Source organism: Oryctolagus cuniculus, chromosome 8, assembly GCF_964237555.1.
Source record: "Oryctolagus cuniculus chromosome 8, mOryCun1.1, whole genome shotgun sequence".
In the NCBI taxonomy this organism is placed as follows: Eukaryota; Metazoa; Chordata; class Mammalia; order Lagomorpha; family Leporidae; genus Oryctolagus; species Oryctolagus cuniculus.
The window spans coordinates 144,240,943-144,265,364 of record NC_091439.1 but is presented as its reverse complement, the minus strand read 5'-3'; the positions used below and the strand labels follow the sequence as shown (position 1 = coordinate 144,265,364).

The 24,422-nt window shown below is 44.8% G+C and overlaps 1 long non-coding RNA gene across 1 annotated transcript; it reads right to left on the bottom strand.

Moving 5' to 3' along the window:
* Window positions 1–7,161: 7,161 nt before the first annotated feature.
* On the bottom strand, window positions 7,162–24,098 carry LOC138843445 (uncharacterized). Its single transcript, XR_011378149.1, has 3 exons — window positions 20,684–24,098; window positions 15,165–18,088; window positions 7,162–14,429 (listed from the first exon to the last, which is right to left on the bottom strand). It is a non-coding gene; the product is annotated as an uncharacterized lncRNA (long non-coding RNA).
* Window positions 24,099–24,422: the final 324 nt, after the last annotated feature.

Genomic DNA, 24,422 nt, shown 5'->3' with positions numbered 1-24,422 from the left:
ATATAACTCAATAAATTTCCCCATGTAGACATACAATATATACACACTTATAACATATATCATGCATTACAGGAGTGAATAACAAAACAGCTTCAATAAAGCTTTTTAAAATCTTTAACTGCCTTTTTAAAAATTGCCACTAATCTTGGGCCCTGCACCCCATGGGAGACCAGGATAAGCACCTGACTCCAGCCTTCAGATCAGTGCAGTTCGCCGGCCGCAGTGCGCTGGCCGCAGTGGCCATTGGAGGGTGAACCAATGGCAAAGGAAGACCTTTCTCTCTGTATCTCTCTCACTGTCCACTCTGCCTGTCAAAAAAAAAAAATACCACTAATCAATTAGAATTACTTCCTGCTATTAGTAGCCTGAATTAACCATACTAATTCTTAGTTGGAACCTGTAGTTCATTACTGGACATTACCTGCATATCCAACTGTCCCAAAGTATTGAATACAAGCAAAAAGTCTTTCATAACCTTGAAGAGGACACATTTTAAACATAGAGCCAGCAATGTTTTAATTTCCATGAGCAGTAAATCTGATTTTTAGTACTTGAAGCAGAATACAAAATGTGAATGATGAAAGACTTTAAATAGGTAAAGTTGTAAATGGTTAAATTTATAAACTCATTAACTAAAAAGAAGAGATGATTGCCTACTCCAAACAGTAGCATTTGGACATTTGTATTGATAGCATTTTACATCATCATAATTTAACATTTAGTACCACTTCACATCTTGACACTACCTTTAATATAATCCAATTAGCCTAATTAGTGGATGTCTCTACAAGATGAAAGAAATATCCTTTGACATTTCCAGGGGCCCAACTGGAAATATCAAAGTCCAAAGAATTTGGAACTTTATTTTTTGAATATCTGCAAAGATGCCAAGGCTTAAAATGTCTGGTAGAAATAGGATCCCTTAACATCTTAATATAGACCAGACTTGATCATTGTTCAAAAGTAATCCCCTCAAATGCTTTAAAATGAGCATATAATCAAACAATCCACAACTCTTATTAATAAAAACTCAGGTGTTTTTAAACAATTGATCTCTTTGGTCTTTTTCTAAAATGGAAAAGTAAAACCTTAAATGAGTTAGCACATAGAATCATTTCATAATTTGAAATAATTTTAACAGCCAGAAATAGGGAAGAAGCTGGCACCATGGCTCACTTGGCTAATCCTCCTCCTGTGGTGCCGGCACCCTGGGTTCTAGTCCCAGTCGGGGTGCCAGATTCTGTCCCGGGTGCTCCTCTTCCAGTCCAGCTCTCTGCTGTGGCCTGGAAGTGCAGTGGAGGATGGCCCAGGTCCTTGGGCCCTGTGCCTGGATGGGAGACCAGGAGGAAGCACCTGGCTCCTGGCTTCAGATCAGTGTGGTGCAGCACACCGGCTGTAGCGGCCACTTGGGGGGTGAACCAACAGAAAAAGGAAGACCTTTCTCTGTCTCTCTCTCACTGTCTAACTCTGCCTGTCAAAAAAAAAAAAAAGAAAAGAAAAAAAAGAAAGAAAAAAAAAGGAAGAAAAGAGAGCTTACTGGAGTTGGTAGAAAACTGAGAGTGTCATCAATTAAACAAAAAGCTATTGAAAGGAAATGTTTAAATCTGTTTCTGAATTAGAGATTAAGACAATTCCCAAATAGTTCTGCTGATTTCTGTGAGTTACATTTTGAAATGATCCTTTAAAAATCTCCAAATTAAGACATTTTCTAAATAAAATATAGCAAATTTCAACCTTAGTCTCAAGCAGTCTTGAATAATTTTTCATATATGAACATTTATAAAAACATATTTGTTAACAAATTTAAAATTTTTAATAGACTCTAAATCAGAGATTACAAAATAGGAGCCAGCATTGTGGTGCAGTGTGTTAAAGCCCCAGCTTGTGGCACCAGCATCCCATATGGGTGATGGTTCAAGTCCCGGCTGCTCCACTTTTGATCCAGCTCTCTGCCATGGCCTGGGAAAGCAGTAGAAGATGGTTCACATCCTGGGGCCCCTGCACCCATGCAGACTTGTAAAAAGCTCCTGGTTCCTGGCATTGGATCAGATCAGATCAGCTTTGGCCATTGCCGTCTTTTGGGGAGTGAACAACTGGAATGAGCAACCTCTCTCTCTGGCTGTACCTCTCTCTGTAACTCTGCCTTTCAAAGAAAGAAAATAATTCTTAAATAATCTTCCTAGATTCAAGACAGAAATTCCTTCAAACCCAATGTCTAGTTGAATTTTACAGCTGAACCAAAATTTCATGCATGAGATTGTTATTTACCAAAGACATCATTTTGGATTTTAAAATGAAGTTGAGTCTAGTTTTTTACCCAGAAAACACCTTGGGCTAATAATGTTTGGTTAACTATCAGCTACTTGGAACTGTCTGAAACAACTACATCTTCAGGCAGCTCCATGACCCCAAGGTTGACTGTGCCCAGTGGCCAGGGTGCCACAGACGAGTTACTCACTAGTGATTGTTCAACATCACATTAGATTTAATGAAGGAGGGCGTTCATCAGAGCAGATGGGCACCTTCTTGTTGAAGAGATTCCCAATGAGGACAATCTAATAGGTGACAGAATGAAGTGCTAGTGTGGAGAGAGAGCTGTGCCTGGAAATAGTAATGAACCCAGTGAGCCAGTTGGTTTGAGCATTATTCCACATAGGTTAGGAAAGCTATCTCCCAGGGTAATGTTTCCATGGGAGGGGTCCTTTATTTCCTTTCCACTCCTTGTGTTGAATATTGCTGGGTAGAGGGTTTCATGGGTGTGGAATTCCTGAAATTCCTACCAGGACTTTAGGAAGGACTTGGTGGCCCTCTTGGTGAAGGACGTGAGAAATTCCAAGGTGGCCAGGTTAAAATAACAGACAAGACTTTGTCTCCATGAAATATTAGTGAAGAGATTTTGGCTGCCGCTAGACAAGGCAGGGGAAAAGATAGAAGAAGGCTTAGGCATGGGGCATTCTTTCAAGTGAAATTGCTCAGGACTTGCCACAGTTCCTGGGATTTCTTTGCTAGCACTGCCAAATATATTACTGGAGACGGCTGGAACAGAGATTTTTGTCTTCACGTGAGAGAGAATTTAGACATGATATAGAGTAGCAGTGTGAGATGTGGCTGCATTATGTTAGGTTTTAGGATTTTAGGACTCATGGAAAGATAGGAAGTAGCTAATTAAAGAAGACTTTATGGGCCACTGCTGTGGCATAGGGAATAAAGCCTCCACCTGCAGTGCCAGCATCCCATGTGGGTGCTTGTTCCTGTCCTGGCTGCTCCACTTCCAATACAGCTCTCTGCTATGGCCTGGGAAAGCAGTAGAAGATGGCCCAAGTCCTTGGGCCCCTGTACCCTGTGGGAAACCCAGAAGAAGCTCCTGGCTCCTGGCTTCCGATCAGCACAGCTCCAGACATTGTAGCCAACTGGGGAGTGAAGCAGCAGATGGAAGACCTCTCTCTCTCTCTCTGCCTCTGCCTCTCTGTAACTCTGCCTTTTAAATAAATAAATAAACCTTTTTCTTTATTTTTTTAAAAAAGACTTGATTTTACAGAGGGCAGAATGTGGTGGAGGCTTGTAAAGGGAGAATAGGGACTGAGCTCCCCATGACAGGGGGTGGGGGTGAGGGTGGGGGTGTTGAAGTTGGGCTTCATTGCATTTGAAGAGCAGGCAGAATCCTTTCTTAATCTGCTTGTTGGGGGAAGTGCAGCTTGCCACATGGAGCCTGATAAGGTGGGCTGGTATGAGAGAAAAGCTCCTTGGTGAAGTTTACAGCACATTATCTTAGGAGTTTGGGATTCCCAGAGAGAGTGCTTCCCAGAGCAATAAACATGCTGCTAGATTTCACACTCTTGCTGCACCCAGGGGGAGAGTGGCAGATCAAGGAGGGGTCAGGAAGAGAGGAGAGGTGATTGTGGCTGCTGCTGGGGGGAAGGAGAAGGGAAGAGCCAGATGGGGGACAGGGCATGTAAAAGGTCATGTTCCTGAGGCAGCAACTGTGGGGAGCAACCCGGACTGGACAAGTTACTGGAATTAAGACTTATTCTATGCATCTGCTCTCCCACAATATGGCGCTGGGAGAGGAGAAAACAGCTTCTACGCAGCTGCCTCTTGCCAACTTGGGTGACCTCCAGGAGCTGATCCTGCTCCTGATTGGAGGAGAGCAGTGTACTCGGCGTGTGGGCAGCCGAGTTAGGATTGGCGGAGGAGGACTATAAAGGAGGAGAGAGACAACATGCATCAGGAACATCTAAGGGGAACACCTGTGCAGCCCCCGAGAGAGCCAGCCGGCGGTGTGCCGCTCCCCCGCGGAAGTGGGGAATGTGGCAGGGGGAACCGCCCTTCCACGGAGGTGGAAGGGTCGGTAGCCAACCCGGGAAGAACCAGCAGCAAACCCGGGGAGGGCCGAGCAGACAAAAGAATAACGCAGGGTCCTGTGTCGTTCCTCCACGAAGAGGGGGAGCGACAGCAACGACCTGAGGGAAGAGCAAAAGTGAAAGAAGGGAAAGGATTCAAGAGGTGGCTCCAAGCCTTTCTCCTGCTGAGGGCTTGCAATGAGGAATGCTGACCTCTGGAGGAGGACAAAAGCTTGGATGTAGGGGAATCAGGTGGCCTGCCAGAGAGGAAGTACCAGATGGAGGCTCAGGGGGCCCTGGAGCAAGTAGGGGAAAGGATCCTCTGCTGGGTCAGGATCTCAGAGGTGGGAATAGGGAGGAGCAGAGAGGGCTTACAGGGAAGTTTTTCTCCCTTTGGGAAAGCAGGATAAAAAGAATACAGGGGAGAAGATGGTGGAGGGGTAGCAACTGCCCCACTGCCCTTGGTGAAGGGAAGAGGACACTGTGATAGGGTGGGGTGGAGTGAGTGGAATACTGTGTTCCTGAGATGCTGACTTCTCAGGTGGAGGGGGGAAGTGACAGATTGAAGGGGAGGCCCCAGGCCTTCTTCTTCTATGAGAACTTGGAGTGAGCAAAGTTGATCCAAAGGAGGAAAAAGGCTTGGATCTGGGGACCTCTGACAACTTGCCATTTCTCTGTGTAAAGTTACTAAAATCTTAGAGAACTATGAGACGAACATGCCAAATTCTGCCCATTTTAGAATCATTGTCCAACTTACGTTGAGGCCAAATTTCAGTGCAGAGGTAGATTAATCACCTCTGCTTTATCTCCTCATTCAAGCTCTTCTTCCAAAAGAGGCAGGCTAGAAGGGCCTGTGGTGTGGCACAGTAGGTTAATCCTTCGCCTGCAGTGCCGGCATCCCATGTGAGTGCCAGTTCTAGTCCTGGCTGCTCCACTTCCAGTCCAGCTCTCTGCTATGGCCTGGGAAAGCAGTAGAAGATGGCCCAAGTCCTTGGGCCCCTGCACCCACGTGGGAGACTGGGAAGAGGTTCCTGGCTCCTGGCTTCAGGTTGGTGCAGCTCCAGACATTGTGGCCATTTGGGGAGTGTACCAATGGAAGGAGGACCTTTCTCTCTCTCTCCCTCTCACTGTCTGTAATTATAACTCTCAAATAAAATAAATAAAATCTTAAAAAAAAAAAAAGAGGCAGGCTAGAGGGGAATTGAGATTAGAACCCATGAATTAAGCAAAATACAGCCTGAGGGAAGAAGGTCCTTTCACAGAGCGTCCCTCAGGAAAGAGTCACCCCAACTGAGAACCTAAGTTCTGAGTTCTCTAAAAGGAGACCACGAGAATCCCCAAGCTTGGACTGGTGTCCCAGTTTTAAGCTGTTACAGATAAGCATTTCCCCCAAGAGCAGGAAACTGACTAAACATGCCAGGCCCTAAGAGGGGGCATGAACTGGCCCAACCAAATACCCCAGGCTCTAAAGGGAGGAAGAAGCCTCGTGAGCATCACCCCAATGTGCTTGAGGTGGCAGAGACCTCTTACCAAGCCAGTGGGTTGAGAATTAGGTTCACTGTGGCCTGCAGTGATGAGATCTGGCAAAGGCTCTGTGAATGCATTGAGAAATGAGAAAGTGCAAGCAGATGAGAAAGTGATCTGGAGAGCATCTCTCAGCACCATCTGAGTCAGAAGGGAAAAGGACATGGTGGGAAAGAGGAGGTGGGGGGGGCAGAGACAGTAAAAAGGGAAAAGAGTTCAGAAAGGAGAATGAAGTCTGGAGAAAGGTTGATATGCACAGCTCTTATCAAAAGGAGTGGTTGATTGGAGCCAGTTGCCATTCCCTCACTCCCACATGGCACACCACATGTAAGGAGATGATACAAACTCACAGACTGAATTTATTCAAAGAAAATGAACTTGCAGAAGTTGACCAGCTGCCAGTGTGCACAAAGACCAAACATGTGGCTGAATTCCCAGACCCCAGTAGCCTGGGCCTTATTATATCTTAGGTGGGTTAGGGTAGAGGTGGAGAATAGTAGGTGGAGATGAGCTTCTCCATATAGGTTTTTCAAGTTTTTCAAGGGCTTCCAAACCTGGAGAAGAATGTAGGGGGTGAGGTGGGAACAATGTAGGATGTGAGACTGGACTGTTCTCTTTTTTTTTTTTTTTAACTTTTATTTAATGAATATAAATTTCCAAAGTACGATTTATGGATTACAATGGCTTCCCCCCCATACCGTCCCTCCCACCCACAACCCTCCCCTTTCCCACTCCCTCTCCCCTTCCATTCACATCAAGATTCATTTTTGATTATCTTAATATACAGAAGATCAGCTTAGTATACATTAAGTAAGGATTTCAACAGTTTGCTCCCACACAGAAACATAAAGTGAAAAATAATAGATTTTTTTTTTAAAATGATGATGAAATCAGATCAGACCTATTGTCATGTTTAATCCCAGTGAGAGTCAAGTTGGGAGTTGATAATTTCTTTTTTTTTTTTTAACAGAGGATCAGTTTAGTATGCATTAAGTAGATTTCAACAGTTTGCACCCCCATAGAAACACAAAGTGAAATATATTGTTTGAGTACGCGTTATAGCATTAAATCTCAATGCACAGCATATTAAGGACAGAGATCCTACATGAGGAGTAAGTGCACAGTTTGGCAAAGTAGCAGGGTATAAAATCAATGCACAAAAATCAACAGCCTTTGTATACACAGACAATGCCATGGCTGAGGAAGTACTTCTAAGATCAATCCCATTCACAATAGCTACAAAAACAATCAAATACCTTGGAATAAACTTAACCAAGGACATTAAAGATCTCTACGATGTAAATTACAAAACCTTAAAGAAAGAAATAGAAGAGGATACCAAGAAATGGAAAAATCTTCCATGCTCATGGATTGGAAGAATCAATATCATCAAAATGTCCATTCTCCCAAAAGCAATTTATAGATTCAATGCAATCCCAATCAAGATACCAAAGACATTCTTCTCTGGACTGGCCTCTTGAAAGAAGGCAGGGGTAACAAGAACCTAAAATGACTGAAGCTTATGTCCTTGTCCCATCATAAACCAAAGCCAAGAGCCTGGAACTCCATCTGAGTTCCCACACGGATGGCAGAGACACAAGCACTTGGGCTACTTTCCCAGGTACATTAGTGTTGTGGGCTAGCTTAGGCTCAAACTTCAATTTCATGCTCTTGCCTTTTACTTAAAAAATTCTAAGTTCAGGCACAAATACAACATGAAGCATGATGAGGCTTATTTATAGTAAGAATACATAGGAACAAATAGTCTTTATTAAAGCAGAGTGTGGCAGGAAGGGGAAAGACAGACTTCCATACCAGCCTCTTCTGTGTCCATGAGGGGAGAGAGAGCAAGCATGCATTCCTCTTCACCAAGCTTCTTATGAGCTTCCAAAAGGGCAGTGTTTACATAGTCTGCTTGACATGTGGGTGATAGGACTACCTGGGGGTGGAGGAGGTATGGCTTTCAGCTCATGAACTATCTATCTACCTTGAGTTTTTCCACATCATGAGCAGGGAGCTGGATTGGAAGTGGAGCAGCTGAGACTGAAACCAACATGCAGGTGGGATTGCTTGCATGCAGAGGTGGCTTAACCCATAGTGCCACAACACTGGCCCTGATATTGACATATCATTAACTAAAGTCTTTATTTCATTTTCATTTCTCAGTTATTGCACAATATACTTTTTCTGTCTTGTATAACTACAAATTGCCATTTTAAAATAAAAATCTAGACATTTTAATTATAAACATAATACATGGGGGTGGCATTGTGATTCTGCAGGTTTAGCTGCTGCTTAGAATACCAGTATCCCATAATAGAAAGCCTGATATGAGTCCTGCCTGCTCTCCTGTTCCAGCTTCCTGATAATCCAGTCTTGTGGTAATGCACCTGGAAAGACAGTGACCCAAGTGCCTAGATCCCTGTAGCTGTGGATTTATTTCTAAGAGGAAGAGCGTGGTGGGGGCAAGAGATGCAGAGTCACCACACAGACCCCGGGAGTCAGGTGAAAGCAGGCCTGAGGCAAGCAGTCTGCAGACTCATCTATTTCAGTTGCTACAGCTGCTTATATAGCTAAGGCAGCCAATCCAGTCAAGGGGTGGTCTATACCCTAACCAATCACAGCCTGTTGCCAGGCAGTTTCCAAATCCATCAATCACAGCCTGTTGCCAGCCAGGCTCTGTTGTCATGTGGTTTCTGAAGCCATCCAATCACGGCCTGTTGCCAGGCAGTTTCTGTTGCCAGTGGCCCTCTTGGCACGACCTTCTCATTCTACCACATTGATCCCTATCACCTATGTGGGAGACCCAGATGGGGTTCCAGAGAGGGGTTCTCCCTCTCTCTCTCTATCTACCTTTAAAAATACATCTTCATAACAATACACATATTAGCTATTAAAGACTGCAGAAGAGTATAAAATCAAAGCATGACTCCCTGCATTCTATACTAGTCATATTTCCCAGAACAAACTACTCTTAACTATTTCTTACATTATCTTCTGAGATTTCTATATGCATATATACAAGAGTACTTTAAAGTATCATGAAAAATGTAATCAAATGATTAAGTCTAGGTTGCTGTAATTAATTTCTTTTTAAATTTTTATTTATTTGAAAATCAGAGTTACAGAGAGGCAGAAATAGAGAGGGTGAGAGCGAGAGTGAGGTCTTCCATCTGTTGGTTCATTCCCCAGGTGGCCACAATGGCTGGAGCTGAGGAGATCCAAAGCCAGGAGCTTCTTCCACATCTCCCACATGGGTACAGGGGTCCAAGGACTTGAGCCATCTTCCACTGCTTTCCCAGGCCATAGCAGAGAGCTGGATCAGAAATGGGCACAGCAGGTGACAGCTTTACCTGCTGCACCACAGTGCCAGCCCTTGTAACTAATTTCAAAGTCCATGCATGCAAGAAGGTTTCAAAAATATTTGTGTTGTATAGTATGTATTATGAAAAGAAGTGAATGAATTGCAAGTTTTGCACCAAAATAATGCCATCTTTAATTCCATTTCTCATGAACTTTTTGAAGTGCCTTCATAAAGATATACACACAGAGGGCCAGCATTGTGGCATAAATGGGTTAAGCCACCACCTTTAATGCTGGCATCCATTATGGGTACTAGTTTGTGTTGCACTGTTCCACTTCTGATCCAAATCCTTGTTTATGTGCCTGGGAAAGCAGTGAAAGATGGCCAAAGTCCATGTGGGAGACCTGGTTGAAGCTCTTGGCTCCTGGCTCCTGGCTCCTGGCTCTTGGATTTGGCCTGGCTCAGCCCCAGCCATTGCAGCCACTTGGGGAGTGAATCAGCAGATTCAAAGGGAGAGATGGAAAATCTCTCCTTCTGAATGAAATAAAAATGAATAAATAAATTTTATAAAAAGAGATACATGGGGCCAGCACTGTGGCTGGGGCCAGCACTGTGGCTCAGTGGGTTAACGCCCTGGCCCGAAGTGCTAGCATCCCATATGGGCACCGATTCTTGTCCCAGCTGCTCCTCTTCCAATACAGCTCTCTGCTATGGCCTGAGAAAGCAGTAGAAGATGGCCCAAGTCCTTGGGCCCCTGTACTCACATGGGAGACCCAGAGGAAGCTGCTGGCTCCTGGCTTCAGACCAGCACAGTTCTGGCCATTGCAGCCAAGTGGAGAGAGAACCGTTGGATGGAAGACCTCTCTCTCTCTCTGCCTCACCTCTCTCCATGTAGCTCTTTCAAGTAAATAAATAAATCTTTAAAAAAAAATAGAGAGTCCTTTTGTTTTAAAAGGGGCATTTTTTCTGTACCTTGTTTTACACAAGTACTCTGTCCCTACATCATTTTTCAGATCTATTACATATTTAGTATTTGACTGTACAGATATACCATAATGCATTTTACCACTTCTCTGTCAATATACATTTAGGTTCCTTCTGTTTTATTCCCATCTTCAACAATACTACAAAGACCTCACTTGGTCTTTATGTATTTGACCAAATATATGTTAGATAAATTTGCAGTTGAATCCTAGCAAGGGACATTTACATTTAAAGAACTTTGATCTGCCAAATTATCTTCCAAAGAGAGTACTGTGTTATTCTCCTGCCAATATGAGTGCAAGGGCCTGTTTCCCCACACCTTCCAAAAGTGTGTGTGATCAGAGTCAAAATCCCTTCCGATGCTTCCAATTTCCCATTTCTTCTGCTCTCTGTCTTCAACTTTTCTTTCCCTCTTTTAGGTCTCTGATCACACTTGGCTTTTGCCAAACTAATCTGTGAATATGTTCTGCAATTATTTCCTCTCTACTTACCTTCTACACTGCCTTCTCTCACCCTCCAACCTCACTTTTCCTGCTCACAAACTTCCCTGATAGTTTCCCTGCAGCTCAGCACAACTGAACAGAAAACAGGTGCTCACTCTTTCCCTGGTCTCCCAACTTGCCATCCTCTTCAACCAACAGAGAATGTTAATCAGGAAACATGGGAATAATTTCATAGGAAATAATAATGCCTGCAGTGCTGGCATCTAATACAAATTTCTTATATAGGAGTATGCTTTCTGCATTTAATTACACCCATTCTCTACTGCTTATAAACATTATAATATGAAAAAACAGAAATGAGAGTTAACTATATCAGAAATTGTCAGAAATTAACTCTGAACTTTAAAAAGCTATAATATACATGGTTAATTTTGGCAATCTGCACAAATGACCTGCGTCCTATTACTTTTTGCTTTTGAGTACTTCCCAACCTCTCTACTGACCTCCACCTCCTCCCTCCTCCTTCACTCCTACTCCCTTTCTACATCACTGCCCCCTTTGCCCCTGAAGCTCTCTCCCTTAGGAAGCAGTCTTGTAGACTGTTGCTCCCCGTCTTCGTGGAGGAATGACACAGGACCCTGCGCTGTTCTTTCATCTGCTCGGCCCTCCCCGGGTTTGCTGCTGGTTCTTCCTAGGTTGGCTACCGACCCTTCCACCTCCGTGGAAGGGCGGTTCCCCCTGCCACATTCCCCACTTCCGCGGGGGAGCGGCACACCGCCGGCCGGCTCTCTCGGGGGCTGCACAGGTGTTCCCCTTAGATGTTCCTGGTGCATGTTGTCTCTCTCCTCCTTTATAGTCCTCTTCCACCAATCCCAACTCTGCTACCCACATGCCGAGTACTCTGCTCTCCTCCAATCAGGAGCAGGTCCTGCTGTTTATTGGTTGAACTGGAGGCAGCTGTGTAGAAGCTGTTTCTCCCTTCTCAGCGCCATATTGTGGGAGAGCAGATGCATAGAATAAGTCTTAATTCCAGTAACTTAGTCTAGTCCGAGTTGCTCCCAGTTGCTCCCCACAGTAGACTGACATTCAATCATGTGAGAAATGTTACTTATTTCAAAATGGTTCTGTAGGTCATGCCTGAATGGCATCTGATGGTAATCAACTGGCCTTCTTATAACCCTTAGATGTGTTTCCAGCATATGTGGGGCCAGTATTGAGGCATATTATGTAAAGCCACTGCCTGTGACACTGACATCCCACATGGGCTGTGGTTCATGTCCCAGCTACCCTACTTCTAATGCAGCTCCCTGGTAATGTGCCTGAGAAAGCATCAGAGGATAACCCAAGTGCTTGTGTCCCTGATCCTTCATGGGAGACATGGATGAATCTCCTGGCTCCCACTTTGACCCAGCCCAGCCCTGGCTGTTGTAGCCACTGAGGATGTGAACCAGTGGATGGAAGACTGATATCTGTGTGTGTGTGTGTGTGTGTTTATTTTTCCTCTAACTCTGCCTATCAAATAAATTAATTTCTTTTAAAAAGTTTTAGAAAGGGGTCCACACTATGGTGCAGCTAGTTGAAAGCATCCCTTGCAGCACTGGCATCCCATATAGGTACCAGTTCTGGTGGCTCCATTTCCCATCCAGCCCCCTGCCAATGGTCTGGGATCAAGTACTTGGGCCCCTACACCCAAGTAGGAGATCTGGCTCCTGGCTCCTGGCCTCAGTCTAGCACAGCAGAGGCTGTTGTGGCTATTTGGGGAGTGAACCAGAAGATGAAGATCTCTCTCTTGAAATAAAGAGGGGTCAGTGCTGTGGTGCAGTAGGTTAATCCTCCACCTTCAGTGCTGGCATCCCATATGGGTGCCGGTTCTAGTCCTGGTTGCTCCTCTTCCAATCCACCTCTCTGCTGTGGCCTGGGAAAGTAGTAAAAGATGGCCTAAATCCTTGGGCCCATGCACCCGTGTGAGAGACCCAGAAGAAGCTCCTGGCTCCTGGCTTCAGATAAGCAAAGCTCCGGCCATTGCAGCCAACTAGGGAGTGAACCAGCAGATGGAAGACCTCTCTCTCTCTCTCTCTCTCTCTCTGCCTATAACTCTACATCTCAAATAAATAAAAAAAAATCTTTTAAAAAAATAGAAAAAAATTAAAATTAAGGAGAACAAATTAAAAAAAGTCCCTCTCTCATTCTGCCTTTCTGTTTTAAAAAAGTTTTAAAAAATTTAAAAAAAAGAAAACTGACCACAAATATTCTGACTCAATATGACATATGATGGAGCCAAGAAAGCTACTGCTGACTTTGTCTAGTGCCTCCTCAATCCCTTTCTGCAGGAAAAACAATTCCTCTTGCTTTCCAAGCACCCAAAGCCAAAATGACCAGTGCTACCCAGTTTAACTCTGTTAAGGCTGCTCCAGCATTGAAGGAAAGAAGGAGGAAGGGATACAAATGCATGGTGCTTTAGATCATAGTTTCAGACCAGAGTCTCATGGTTGTGGGGTGGGTGTTTTCTCAAGTCTCAGGTGCTCCAAAATGGAGTCCCTACTGTCCAGGTGCTACTTCATTACCAGCTTATGCATCTCATACAAAATATTTCTCTCTTACACATTTTATAAAACTTGCCAGAAACCTATAGCCATGAGGGGAAGGATGTGCCAAGGACAGCCAGTTAGCCTGATGAGTCTAAGCATCCTGTTCTCAGCTTTTTCCAAGTCGTATTAACAGGCAAACAACATGGTTGCTCAGAAAGTGGTCTTACAGTTGTTTCATGGGTGTGAAGCAGCTCTTCCCACCAGAAACACAAAAACGCTTGTCCACTCACAAGCACTGTGATAGGGAGGGCACTGGGGAAAAGGTCACAAACAACACACTGGGGCTGAGAGGAGAAATGCTGTCACCCTAACACCCTCTATCCAGAAATCACTTTCTGTGTTCACTTCCTAGATGGCCTCATTATGCTAAATGAGTTTCATAAACTGGTAATCTGGTGACAATGACATTCTATCACGACACTGGAATCACTCAGTTATTCATGTGAAAACTGCATTTACACTGAAACTCACTCAGCAATAGTTTGCAAGGTCACTTCTACTCTACATCTCTTTTGGGGGAGAGGTGAACTTTCTTTCCCCTCTTTTTGCTCCTCACATTAACAACTTGTACAGATGGTTCCACAGACCACGGTCTTTATGAAAATGTAGAACTAATGTCATTCTATGTTAAAAAAATGTCATGGATAAAACACAGAACAAGTAACTGGACTTCTTCATTAGTTCAGTGTGGGGTCCAGGGTTGTGGCAGAGTGAGTAAAGCTGCCCCCTTCAGTGTTCGCATCCCATATGGGCCATGCCAGGTGGCTTTTTTTCAAAGGGAGGGGGGAATTTTTTCTAAGTCCCAGTTACCCATTTCCAATCTAGCTCTCTGCTATGGCCTGGGAAAGCAGTAGACGATGGCCCAGGTCCTTGGGTCCTGCACCCAGTGGGAAATCCAGAAGCTCCTGGCTCCTGGCTTCAGGTCAGCCCAGCTCTGGCCATTGCAGGCATCTGGGGAATGAACCAGCAGATGGAAGACCTCTCCCACTCTCTCTGCCTCTGCCCCTCTGTATCTCTGACTTTCAGATAAATAAATAAATAAATCTTTTTTTAAAAAAAAGTATGGACTGTAAGATAATCAGCCTGGTGGAGCACTGGGTGACTGAAGAACTGGGCAGAGAAAGTGCTACTTTTCTGTATTTGTGTTGATAGTTCTCCACTTCATGCAAATCCAGACTAAAATAGCTCCAGTTGTTGACCTGCACAGTTCACTCACTCTCCGTGACAGGCAATAGCAGTTGACATCCTTCCTAACAGCAGAAGGAAGAAGGGCTGATGACAAAAATTGAAAAGCAGACAATTAAATCATCAGCTAAGATTCTATGGCCTCAAACTCCAGATTGAAAAGTCTGTTAACTAAACAGGGAAGAAGGATCAATCCGCAAAGTTACTGCTCACCCTTCACGCCGTTCCCTCTGGCGAAAAGCTCAGCACGCAGGGCCACCGCTGCCAGGTGTGTCCATGGGGAATCCAATACCCGATGAGGTGCAGAATGGGGGCCATGGAGCAGTTCCTATTCTGCCCTCCTTCCCACCCCTGCTGCCTCCCGCACTCCTCGCTCCTCTGAAGGCCACTGAGCCCCGCCCCGCAGAAGCAGCAGCCAGAAGGCATTCTGTGACCCACCCAAAGTGGGAGCTGTGCTTATTTAAATGGAGCGAACTGGGAGCCTCATGGCCTTCCTTCCCCGCCTTCTCACCTGCCCTGCTTGTGCAGTTGCCCTCACCAGTGCTCTCTGTTTCATAACCACCACATAAAGCACATTGAGGAAAATTTGAGCAAGGTAACACATGGGCCAGCTGGGCACTGGGAGGTTGGGCAGTAGTGGTGGGAGACAGGAGAGCCAAGGTCCCAGCCCTGACCATGCCCTGGGAAGCCACCAGGATCACTGAGAAGCAAGTGAGCCACGTGGCAGAGCCGCCACCCACCCTCTCTCCCACCCCTCTCCCACACACACATCTGTGCCCCCTTCTGTTCTCCATACTTGCCTTGGAAAGTCCCAGGAGCCTGTCCCCCTTCAGGACACTCAGGAAGCAAAGCAGAGAGTGTGGGGCAGAAAAAGCAATATACCTTTTAGCAGAGGTGTAGAGGGTAGAGTTTAACATGCAGATTTGATAATACAATTTTATTTGTGTTTTATTGATGTTTATAGTTCTTCTCAAATCAGTTTACACCATCTTTTAATTCCTCAAGCATAGAAACAAAGAAGGGAACTGGATACAGAACTAACATTGCTAAGTATCTTCTAGAAGCAAGATTAAGGGACTAAATGCCTTACCTCATAGCATGTATACCTTAAAATCATCACAATTGAAATTTGGAAGGTAATTTACCAATGGACAAGGAGATGCACACAGAACTTTAAAAAGCACAGCAGTATTTTACAAACCAGTCCATTATTTCAGGCAATGATGGCATAGGAGCAATTTCAAAGATCTTCAAAATACCTAAGCATTGGCTGGTGCCACGGCTCAATAGGCTAATCCTCTGCCTGCAGCACCAGCAGCCCAGGTTCTAGTCCCGGTTGGGGTGCCAGATTCTGTCCCAGTTGCTCTTCTTCCAGTCCATCTCCTGGGCTCTCTTGTGGCCCAGGAGTACAGTGGAGGATGGCCCAAGGGCTTGAGCCCTGCACCTGCATGGTAGACCAGGAGGAAGCACCTGGCTACTGGCTTCAGGTCAGCACAGTGCACCGGCCATAGCGGCCACTTGGGGGGTGAACCAATGGAAAAAGGAAGACCTTTCTCTCTGTCTCTCTCAGTGTCTTACTCTGCCTGTCAAAAAAAAAAAAAAGTTCCCAAACATTCCTCCTCCTTTTTTTTAAGAACAGCAACTGATAATATCCCACTAGGAATATCAGACTTGTCTCAATGTTATATAACCCCTGGAAAATTTACATCAATAACATTTCTTTATCAATGTAACTTAAAGTTTATGATCTTGCAACTGGCCAAGAAAAGACTGTAAAACACGTCAAAAATTACAAAAAAAACATTTGGTCAACATAGGATCCCTGATTATTATGAGATAATAATCATTCACTTACATTAATATTAAGTCAAATTATGTATAAATATTTGTATTAAGTATATTGAATATTTAATTGACATAGATATTTAAAATATATTAAAAATCTCAACTCTTAAAACTCAGTTTTCAAAACCCAGAGTCAGAGAATACATGAGATAATCTTGACAAAACACAAAATTTCTTCCCCTTCTGTAATAACCAAAAGGTAAAGAAAATGCTCTTGTGCTGTATTTCTTCTAATGGGAAGCTCCTCCAGATTACTTAGAAGTTAAACCTAATGGAAAGGTACCCAAAGTTTATGATCTTGCAACTGGCAGATCTTTTCATGCAAAGTGAGCCTAATTAGCTATCCCCTCTGCAAGTTGAAACTAAATCCTTTGATAATTTCCAGGAGTCCACTAATAAATCAAGGTCAAAACAGTTAATTTAGTATTTTGATTTTCAAGAAAAGATTGTAAAAGAGATAAAAAATTAAAAAGAAAATATTTGGTCAACATAGGATCCCTGATCATTATGAGGTAATAATCACTTATGTCGCTCCCCCTCTTCATGGAGGAATGACACAGGACCCTGCGCTGTTCTTTCGTCTGCTCGGCCCTCCCTGGGTTTGCTGCTGGTTCTTCCCGGGTTGGCTACCGACCCTTCCACCTCCGTGGAAGGGCGGTTCCCCCTGCCACATTCCCCACTTCCGCGGGGGAGCGGCACACCGCCGGCCGGCTCTCTCGGGGGCTGCACAGGTGTTCCCCTTAGATGTTCCTGGTGCATGTTGTCTCTCTCCTCCTTTGTAGTCCTCTTCCACCAATCCCAACTCTGCTACCCACACACCGAGTACGCTGCTCTCCTCCAATCAGGAGCAGGTCCTACAGTTTATTGGTTGAACTGGAGGCAGCTGCGTAGAAGCTGTTTCTCCCTTCTCAGCACCATATTGTGGGAGAGCAGATGCATAGAATAAGTCTTAATTCCAGTAACTTAGTCTAGTCCGAGTTGCTCCCAGTTGCTCCCCACAACTTACATAATATTAAGTCAAATTATGTATAAATATATTAAGTATATTGAATATTTAATATAGACATTTAAAATATATTAAAAATCTCAACTCTTAAAACTCAGTTTTCTAAACCCAGAGTCAGAGAATACATGAGATAATCTTGACAAAACACAAAATTTCTTTCCCTTCTGTAATAACCAAAAGGTAAAAAGAAAATTCTTTTGTGCTGTATTTCTTCTAATGGGAAGCTCCTCCAGATTACTTAGAAGTTAAACCCAATGGAAAAGTACCCAAATGTGGTGACTGTTCCTCACCACCACCGGAGAATTAGGCAGGCTGCCCGCAGCTTGCCTTGACCAAGGAGAGGAAGTGTGCCACCCGCCACTCAGCCTTTCCCAAACCCGGGGGACAATCAGGCATGGTGTGGAGCCCAGTCAAAGCAGGGTCTCTCTTCATTATTATAAAAGGGAGGTGTATATATAGCTGAGGTACAGAGCAGATGAGATGACTGGATGCAGGCAAGGGGTGGGGTGATGTGATGCAAAAGAGTCTTAGCCACTCCTATTATACCACCTACCACCTTAATGATCATTAGGCAAAAGCGCCCTGGGGCTGGGGTGTTTGCTACCAGGGATTTCAAACTTAAAGACAGGTTTTCAAATTGGAGGCAGGCTCAGGAAATTTCCTCTAGGCCTCTCCGGATTCAGCCTCCCCCACACCCAAACTTAGACACTGGAGGCTGTGAGCATTTAGAATGAAAAAACTTAGAAAAGAATTCACCTGTTGCTGGCACTGTGGCTTAGGAAGTAAAGCTGCCTGCAATGCTGCGATCCCATATGGGTGTCAGTTCAAGTCCTGGCTGCTCCACTTCTGATCCAGCTCTCTGCTATGGCCTGGGAAAGCAGCAGAAGTTTGCCAAGTCCTTAGGCCCCTGCATCCCTGTGGGAGACCCAAGAGAAGCTCCTGGCTTCAGCTCACTGCAGCTTTGGCCATTGTGGTCATCTGGGGAGTGAACTATCAAATGGAAGACCTCTCTCTCTCTCTCTCTGCCTCTCTGTAACTCTGCATTTTAAATAAATAAAAAAATCTTTAACAAAAATAAAATACACCTTAGAAACAAAAGCAGAAAAAAATCCCATAGAACAATTTAAATACATCTAGAAAAGTCAGGTGTAGGGGCCAGTGTTGTGGTGTGGTGTGTAAAAGCCACCACCTGTGACACAGGCATTCCACATGCACACTGATTCTAGTCCTGACTATTCCATTTCTGATACAGTTCCCTGCTAATGTGCCTAGAAAACCAATGAAAAATGGCCAAGTCCTTGGGCCCCTGACAGCAAGGTGGGAGACCCAGAAGAAGCTCCTGATTCCTGGCCGTTGTGGCTCAAGTTCAGCCATTGTGGCCATTTGGGGTGTGAAGCAGTAGACCAAAGATCTCTGTCTCTCCCTCTCTCTGTAAACTCTGCCTTTTAAATAAAAAGAAAGCTTAAAAAAAAAAAAAACTAGGTATAGTGGTTGGTGCTGTGGCGTAGCGGGTAAAGCAACTGCCTGCAGTGCCAGCATCTCATAAGGGCTGCTCTATTTCCTATCCAGCTCTCTGCTATGGCCTAGGAAAACAGAAGATGGCCCAAGTCCTTGGGTTCCTGTACCCATGTGGGAGACCTGAAAGAAGTTCTTGGTTCCTGGCTTCACATCAGCGTAGCTCTGGCCATTGTGGCCATCTGGGGAGTGAACCAGTGGATGGAAGACCTGTCTCTCTCTGCCTCACCTCTCTCTGTGTAAACAAATAAATAAATAAATCTTCAAACAAATAAATAAATCTTTAAAAAAATTAGGTTATTTAACATGGGGGACTAAATCCTAGTTTTATTTGAAAGACAGAGTTACAGAAATATAAAGACAATGAGAAAGAGATTGTCTATCTGGTCACTCCCCGTCTACAACAGCCAGAGCTGGGACAGGTTGAAGCCAGAAGCCAGGGAAGTCCATGTGGTTCTCCCACATGTGTGGCAGGGGTCCCAGCACTTGGGCCATCTTCTGCTATCCCAGGCACATTAGCAGGGTGCTGGATTAGAAGTGGAGCAGTCTGGACTCAAAGAAGCACTCTTATGGGATGCAGGTATGATAGACTGCATTTAACCCATGATGCTGCCCCCACTCTGAAAATTTTTAATGTCAGGGCCGGTGTTGTGATGTATGGGTAAGGCCACCACCTGTGATGCTGGCATCCCATATGGGCACTGGTTCATCTCACAGCTGCTCTACCTCAGATCAAGCTCCCTGCTAATGGCCTGGAAAAGCAGAGGAAAATGGCACAAGTGTTTAGGCCCCTGCTACTGATGTAGGAGGCCTGAATGGAGCTCCAGGCTCCTGCCTTCAGTCTGGCCCAGTGCTTGATTATTACAGAGATCTGGGGTTGAACCAGTAGATGGAAGATGTCTGTCTCTGTCTCTCTCACTCAGCCTTTCAAATACATAAATAAATCTTTCAAAAATTCTAAACTTTGGGATGTCGACTTAGAATTATTTCTTATTGGGGCTGGTGCTGTGGCATAGTAGGTTAAGCCTCCACCCACAGTGCTGGAGTGCTGGCATCCCATAAGGGCACTGGTTCAAGTCCTGGTTGCTCCACTCCAATCCAGCTCCCTGCTAATGACCTAGGAAAGCAGTGGAAGGTGGCCCAAAGTCCTTTAGCTCCTGCACCCATGTGGGAGAATGGGAGGAGGCTCCTGGCTTCTGGCTTGATATCTGCAAGGTCCAGCCATTGCAGCCCTCTGGAGAGTGAACCAGTGGATGGACGACCTCTCTCCCTCTCTCTGTTATTCTGCTTTGCAAATATTTAAATAAATAAATCTTAAAAATATTTCTTATCCTTGGTAGCTTACTGTTTAGTGAAAACTTAGCAGGCAAAATTGAACAGTTATATGTTAACAACTTATGAAAACATTTACCAAAAGGCCCAATGCCTTCTACATATTTTAAGAAGCCAAGAGTACATGTATTTAGAAAAATCTTTCACATTTAGCAATTCATTTTTTTATTTTTTATATGAGCATTTATCATTTATTGGAGCAAAGAAAATTCATCCTACTGCAGAGTTGCCCTTGGTCTCTCTAGCTGCTGTACTGCTTTATCTCTCTTCAGTCACTGTAAGTCAGAGATGCTCTTATCCTTGGGAAGGAAAACCTGAGGTCTATTACCTCATGTCAAATTGGATAGGGTCCCCAAATCAGGAATCCATCCCATGATCACCTTGATGAGAGGATCTGGGTTGCGCATGGCACAAGCATCATGAGCCAGTAGGGGTGGGATTCCCTTTGTACCCAGTCATCCTCCTCACCTTGCACAGCTCATACTGGGCATTCTCTTCAGTGTGTGTTCAGTTTGTATACCACCTCCAGCTCATGTCTGCCACCACGTGGCTTCTGCTGTGATGTAGTGAACAGCAAGATGGCCCTGTGGTGTCAAAGATCAGGCACAAATACTCACCTGTCGGCTTGATGCTGATGTTTGCTCCATCTCACACATATCCATGAATCCAGCAAGGCTTGCAGCATCAGCTTGAACCTTGCTGTGGATTCTGACCCAGCACTGCTACATTATCTTCTCTACCTCCTCTCCAGTCAGTGTACACTTGAGTCCATTTCTCAGGAAGATGAGGAGAGGGAGACATCCCTTAGGTTGCAGAGGCCTGATGATGCACAAGGTGCCACAGCAAAGACAAATCATTTTTTAGCACTTATACTTACATTGCCTGAGAAACTAACATATTAGATAAGTATGGTTATTCTCTTAAGTCATGATCTTGCCAAAGAACAACTTTAAATTGGACTTTATAGGAAGCAATGAACATAGCATCACTTTTCATCTATTGTTTGTGCTTAGGTGAAAATTATGTTTTGATTTTAAATAACACAAATAAGCACAAGCAACTTTTAGACATACAACACTACACACATATAATGCATAGCATACATTATGACACAGGAAAATACAGAAATCTCTGCAACTCTTTTTAAATCTTTTAATCAGGCCCTATGGCTCACCATGTGGGTAGCCAATTAAACAGGGATGAATGTTAGTAAGAGAAAAGAAAAAGCTTATTTCTAGAAGCTGGCATCTTGGGGAAAGAAATTTCTCTCTTTTTAAGATTTTACTTATTCATTAGAGAGACAGAGCCACAGAGAGTGGGAGAGCCAGAGAGAAAGGTCCTCCACCAGCAAGACCACCCCCAAAATGGCCACAATGGCCAGGACTGGGCTGATCCAAAGCCAGGGGCCAAGGCCTCCCCCATATCCCCCACATGGATACTGGGTCCCAAGCCCCCCTGGACATCCTCCACTACATTCCCAGGCCACAAAGCAGAGATCCAGATCAGGAGAGGACCAACAGGGACATGAAATGATGCCCACATGGGATGTCAGCACTACAGGTGGAGGTCCAGCTCTATATGCCACAGTACAACCCCAAAAGACAGCTCTTGATATAAAATGTAATATCTGTTAAAGGGTTAATATTTTAAAGGATTTATTTATTTATTTGAAAGTCCAAGTTACACAGAGAGAGGAGAGGTAAAGAGAGAGAGGTCTTCCATCCAAAGGTTCACTCCCCAATTGGCTGCGATGGCCAGAGCTGTATCAATCCAAGGCCAGGAGCCTTAGATTATTCTGGGTCTCCCACTTGGGTGCAGGAGCCCAAGGACTTGGGCCATCTTCTACTGCTATCCCAGGCCATAATTGATAAAGGGTTTCTTAAAGACAAGGGTAGCTTCAGGGGGAGGTAAATAAAACAATGAGTCACCTTAATTGACAATATGTAAATGCCCAAGCTTTTTTCTGAAGAGGCTTTTTTTTTTTTCTAAGATTTATTTATTTATTGGAAAGTCAGAGTTACACAGAGAGAGGCAGAGAGATCTTCCATCCGATGGTTCACTCCCCAATTGGCAAGAGCTGTGCCAACCTGAAGCCAGGAGCCAGGAGCTTCTTCTGGGTCTCCTACATGGGTGCAGGAGCCCAAGGACTTGGGCCATCTTCTACTGCTTCCCCAGGCCATAGCAGAGAGCTGGATTGGAAGTGGAGCAGCCAGGTCTCGAACCAGTGCTCATATGGGATGCTGGTGCTTCAGGCCAGGGTGTAAACCTGCTGTACCACAGTGCAGGCCCCATGATGGGAACCTCTTAACCAGGGGGCTCAGCATCAGTTGGGTGAAGGTTTCTTTGTTAGCTGGGGCAAAAGTCCACTATTATACAAATGTTACTATTCACCAGAGTAATTCAGAATATCAGTAATTGCTTTTCCTATGTAAAATATGAAAAGGAAAAGGGAAGGAGGATGGCTTTAGTATGGTTACAACTACTTTTTGAAAGTTCCAATGAACTGAATATAATTACTTCCTGCTGTTAGTAACCTCAGTTAACCCTATTTGTTCCTCAGTGGGAACCTGAAAAATTTACTTGAGCATTGAACTTGGAAAGCAACTGTAGTCCTAGTAATGGTACTGGAAACTAACATACATAAAGATAATTATATCTTCATTAGAGATTTAGTAAGCACTCTGTTAGAGAAACATCTTTTATTGCATTATTAACTCTTGTACTTCACAATCAATTTTATCAGAGATGTCTGTGGAAAGTTACAATACATTTTTAAATATTTTTATTTATTTATTTGACAGATAGAGTTAGACAGTGAGAGGGACAGAGAGAAAGGTCTTCCTTCCATTGGTTCACTCACCAAATGCACACCATGGCTGACAATGCATGGATCCGAAGCCAGGAGGCATGGGCTGCTTCCTGGTCTCCCATGAGGGTACAGGGGCCCAAGCACTTGGGCCATCCTCCACTGCCTTCCCAGGCCATAGCAGAGAGCTGGACTGTAAGAGGAGCAACTGGGACTAGAACCCGGCACCCATATGGGATGCTGGCACCGCAGGCAGAGGATTAACCAAGGGAGCCATGGCACTGGCCCCTAACAATAGATTTTTAAGAGATCAGGGAGTCCCAGGGTCTCTGCTCTACCACTGGGCTGAGGCAGAGCTGAAGACCCTGCTTTTTCTAAATTGACAAGGACTCCTAACCTGTCTCCTTGGGCATCAACAGCCACAGACACAGTTGCTGGAAGGGTTAAGGGATTTAAATGATTACTCCATCCCATTTACCAGATCTCTCACAAAACCTCTACTGTTAGAAATCCACTTAACAGGAGCCAACACTGTGGCATTTTAGGTAAAGCAGCCGAGTGCCAGCATCCATTAGGGCCAGTTCTGGGTGCTCCAATTGTGATCCAGGTCTCTGATGTGGCCCTGGGGGAGCAGTGGAGGATGGCTCAGGCCCTTGGGCCCCTGCACCGGGTATATGGGTGTGAACCCAGAGAAAGCTCCTGGCTCCTGGATTTGAATGGGCCCAGTTCTGACCATTGCAGCCATCTGAGAAGTAAGCCAGTAGATGAAGGACCTGATGGAACAAGGAACAAGGACATAAGCCTCAGCCATTCTCCTGCATTGAACAAAAGAGATAAACATTGGAATGTACTCTTGGCCCATGAAACAATTTGGAGGGCCTGTGCTGTGGCATAGCGGTTAAAGCCACTGCCTGCAGTGCAGAAATCTCTTATGGGTGCTGGTTTAAGTCCTGGCTGCTCCATTTCCAATCCAGCTCTCTTCTATGGCCTGGGAAAGTAGTGGAAGACAGCCCAAGTCCTTGGGGCCCTGCACCCATGTGGGAGACACAGAAGAAGCTCCTGGCTCCTGACTTCAGATTGGTGTACCTCTGGCAATTGTGGCCACTGGGAAGTGAGCCAGGATGGAAGCCGCCTTTCTCTCTCTTCCTCTCTTTCTCTCTCTGTTTAACTCTGACTTTCAAGTAAATAAATAAATCTTAAAAAAAAAAAAAAAAAAAAACCTCAGTCGGGTCTCACACTCCATTGTCTCCTTACTCCACCCCTTACAGCCACCTGAAAGACCAGTTACTCTGAACACCTGAAAGACCAGTTCCAGGAATTCCCCTCTGCCTGCTGCCCCCTACCCCACCCCCATCCCCAGCTTCCTAAAATATAAAAAGGTCCGGCCCCTGGGTGTCAGGGCCTTCTGTCAGGTGTTCCATCATGGGCACATGGGCAGTTGCTGTTGGTCACCCATCTCTATGGATTTATTTTCTCTGAATAAATTTGGTCTGGCTATCAATTTGTACACTGCCTCCTCTCTATTCTGTGCCTCTTTTCCTAACAGGCCC